Source organism: Lissotriton vulgaris, chromosome 5, assembly GCF_964263255.1.
Source record: "Lissotriton vulgaris chromosome 5, aLisVul1.2, whole genome shotgun sequence".
In the NCBI taxonomy this organism is placed as follows: Eukaryota; Metazoa; Chordata; class Amphibia; order Caudata; family Salamandridae; genus Lissotriton; species Lissotriton vulgaris.
Window position 1 is genome coordinate 146,659,968 of NC_141693.1, and position 4,612 is coordinate 146,664,579.

Consider the following 4,612-nt stretch of genomic DNA (forward strand, 5'->3'; position numbering starts at 1 on the left):
TTGATGTCATATGGCAAAAAAAGGGATTTTTTTTTTCCTAATTTTAAACCACCAGCTGTTAAAAATAGCTTCCACGCAAGGTCGACTCGCGTTTCGGTGGGTTGTCCACCACCTTCGATACAAATATTCCTTACATAACCAAAGCCAGGGGATCTGAAATCAAAAAAATTAAATATTGTTGTGCACATATATAAAGACACCGTTTTAAACCAACAATGCACATATTTACAATTGAACCGGCCAGTGGTTACACAGCTGTGAAAGATCTCCAACCCAAATTTAAGTAGTGAGAAACGGATTCATTCGATAGTACCAATGGTTTGAATACTCCGCATTCAAGAGCAAAAGCCTTCACCAAATAGATTAGAAACAAATTGTGAGAAAAAGAGATTAGAGTTAAAAACTTCATCATAGATTGTAAGGGTGTATCTTGCTTGATATCTGACTTAAAACTGAAGATCTATTCAAACAGACTAGACAGATATCCAAACCTCCCAACCAGTGTAATATACTAAAGTCCTGGTCCTAAGTTGACAATTGACACAACTTACTTTTCATTTACAATCTATATGCCCAATGCCTTCCTTAAAATTCAGTCAGCAGTACTGGGATTTTCAGCAATCCAGGTTTGCAACAAGAAGTTCTTACTCCTGAGACATAAAAACGTAAACTATCAGGAAACTGTACTTATCTAGAGTGCATGATGGCTTCTTAATTTACTGAAAACCTACCTTCTATATTTCTATTTGTTGCCATGAAATAATTTTTTATATATTTTCCCTTTCTTCTTCTTAAAAGGTGGGTCCCTTCTCACTAGAGATGATAATTTGCTATACGTCACTCTCGTAATTCCTGTAGAGGGGAACACACCTACCAGGATCAATCATAGGTATTAAGAGGAATTATATGAAAGTTAGAAGTATAATTGCACAGTATCAGTCCAAACTGACCTTAAGAGAGGTGTTTTTTGGGAGATTTATGTCGTAACGTACAGGAATCCCTCCTTATGTATAAAATTCACGATTTTTCATAGACGTCACTGTTGCAACCTATAAAGGTAAAAATCTGCGATGTCATTATAGCCCTTTCACATAATAAACGTACACGCCAGCCAACAGTTAGGCAATGTAATTCTCTAACTCATACTCTAGCGTTTTTTAATTAGGCAAGGCTTTTTTTATTCCTTGATTTACCGTCGGAAAACGTCTATGAGAAAGCCCATAATTTTAAAAGGCAAACATTTCTCATTGACAGTGCCCGCAGTCTATTGCATGAGAATAATCAAATATTTACAGACTGGTTTGCTCCCACATCGAGTTCAAAATAACTAAATTATAGAAACCCACATTAGTTTATACCGGCAAGGACCATGTTTATTAGCGTGGATTTGACATTACACCAACGCGACACTAAAGTGAAACCGGAAGGTTCCATATACATTTACACAATCCCATCGATTTAAGAAAGCCATATCACAAAGGCGATCCTGAAATAAACCCGGAGGGTTCCCTATAGTTTTCCACAATCTCGTACTAACCTTTGAAATTCTACGTCTTCCTCGTATAGGTATCCCGCAAACCCGTGTTGCTGCGCGGCAAAAAGGAGGAGTGGAAAGAAAACCACAGCGTTTTTAAGCTCAAGGAAAGAGCGCCAAAGCCAATATTGCCTACAGCTAAGAACCTCACGTTGTTTCCTGTCCTTGCCGGGCTAAAAATAGAAGATGGACTACTCACCTATGTGTGTTACGAGCGCCATCTTGGAATTCTCATGAATACCAAAATGCCAAAAGTATCCAGAATTCCATTTCACGGTTTCTAGACATTCACTTGTCTAGTTTCTTTTCTTCACTTTGAATTAGGGGCCGGCTGTTCCCCTCACCTGGTGCACACACAACTGTAAATTAATATTGACTAATTTGATTCAAACACAGCACATTGCATTCAACTAGTTCACTGAGTGCACGCCAACTGCGCTTACTCATTTGTTTACTCAACTTTTTAAAAGTGGCAGTTTTAGAAATGTGACTAAAAACCCAACTTTTCCATTAAGGAAGGGTGTTAGTTGCAATTCTTTATACACCAATCTCGATCTTTCAACCTACTCCCAATTGAAAGTCATCCCTTATTAAATGTAATAAGGTAACCCAATGTTATCCTATGGGAAATTTAGACCTTGCAGTAGTGAAAAACGAATGTAGGAGTTTTTTACTGCCATTACATGTTAAAGATTCTTTTAAAAAATATTTTTCATTTTATTGATAAAAGAACAGACAATATTCCTTACATGGCGGTACATTGCTAAAGTATATCTCACTTACAGCATTACAAAAGAAGACAAGATGTATGGTCCCTGTACATGTATACAGACTTCAAGCCATGGCAAGGTGCAATACTTCTGTTCAATATTGCCCTGATGTGAAATACAACAACAAACATTTACTAGTGTCACAGGGAGGTAGCAATACACGATGTTTCCCCAGCCACTGTACCCCCCATAATATTATGTTAGGGGCTGTGTTGTGGTATCATTCACTGCACGTGTCATCAATAGGTAGTCTTGAAATGGTTGCCAGGTTTCTTGTGGCCTAGCTGCCGGTGGTTGCAGTTGAGAGTATGTCTCACTATTAGTGTTGCAGTATGTCATGCTCCGAAGCCATGCTGCAACGAAGGGCAACGCCTACCACCCCAGTTAATGGCTATTTCGCACTTAGCAATGAGAAGTGCAATAGCGACGAAATGTCGCTTGGACTTGGGGAGATTATATCTGTACCCAAGTAATGCCATAAATGGCGTGGGTACAATCACATCTCAACCATACGGGAAATCTCTACAAAAACTACCCGCCAGTAGCCCTCTATCTTGGTACAGATCCATGTAATATGTTCGAAGTTGCTGTCAGGGGAGCCACATCTCAGACAAGTGTGTGGGTGTGAGGGATCTATATGCTCTCCATAGAAATGTAAAATGTAACAGCTTTTGCCGATGATTAGGGGAAACTCTGCATATTTGAGTTCAGCACGGCCCCACTGGGAATCTGTGATTGGGTGTCCATAGTCAAGTTCCCATGCCGCCCTCACCCCGGCATCCCACCCAGGAAGCATAGCAACCACTGCCTTGTAAATTCTTGGCATGAGATGACTACCATCCCCATCTTTAATAACCCCAGTCAATAGTGGAAAGTCTGGTGGTGCTAGTGGGTAGCTGGTCATAGTTGCACACAATTCCCTCTGTATTCTGCGCAACACAAAATGGTCCATTACTGTCACATCATGGAAAAGGGGACCCGCCATGCGCGAAAAAACATGACCTTTGGGGAAAAGGTCGCCAAATGTCACTAAATGAAATTTGGCAAGTGTACGCTTCACTAAACCTTCCTGCAATATAGGGATCCAGCCATTCCCTGCTAACGGCAATGCGGATGAGTATAATACACGGGAGCATGTCAATGTTTTCAGTTCGTGCCATGCCCAATTGGTCGTGGATAATGTTTGAATATCGCGTGGGTCTCGCGGAAACCCAGCTGGAAGTAAGGTATTGAGCGGCGCTGGCAGTGCCAGATCGGCTTCCGGTCTGTGATACGGGATCCTAAAATCAACATGATACCATTGTCGGGCAAAGCTGGCCTGGGCTACCAGGTAATAAACTCGAAAATTTGGAACCCCAACCCACCCTTCTCATATGGGAGCGTTAGTGTCTCCCAACCGATTCGAGGTTGCCTTCCCTTCCTCCACATGAGACGTAACGACAGCATACGGAGTTCTGAAAAAAAATTATACAATGGGACAGGACTATTTTGGAACAGGTACAGGAATTGTGGCAAAACCACCATCTTTATTATTGCTATTCTGCCGGCCATTGATAGAGGCAGTAACAGCCATGCTCTATGTTTCGCCCTAGTTTTTCCATAACCGGACTATAGTTCAGTTGCAGAATACAATCTTTCTCCCTTTGAAGAAAAACGCCAAGGTATTTCACCGACTCATCGCACCATGTCAGTGGATGCTCCACTAGTTTGTCACAGGGTCCTGTCATCAGCGAGAAGACTTCCAACTTTTCCCAGTTGAAATGCAAACCTGACAGGAAGCCAAACTGCGTCACTTCACGAAGGAGCGACGCCAGATTTTCATCTGGGTGCCTTACATGCAAGATAATGTTGTTGACATAGACTGTAATGAGCAGGGGTTCTGTATTAAATTACAGCCCCTCTATGGCTATGTTTATCCTGCAAGTGCCATACCAATGGGTCGAGTGCTGTTACGAACAACAGTGGGGAGAGTGGACACCCTGTTGTGTATCCCGCATGAGACTAAAATCATCTGTCAACGTTTCATTAAGACGAATGCATGCCATGGGTAATGTATAAAATAATTTACCCACCGCCAGGAATCGCTCTGGTACCCTATGTCTTCTCAATGTAGCATACAAAAAACGCCATTCAAGTGAATCGAAAGCCTTAACCACGTCGAGCAGTACAGCGACTGCTGGAACTGTGTTAGCTATTCTATGCAGTGTGACAAACTGGGTACGGAGATCAAGATCTGTAGATTTATGGAGGATTAGGCCCGATTGTGCCAGCGAAATCAATTTCTCAACAATAAGTGCAAGCCGGGTTG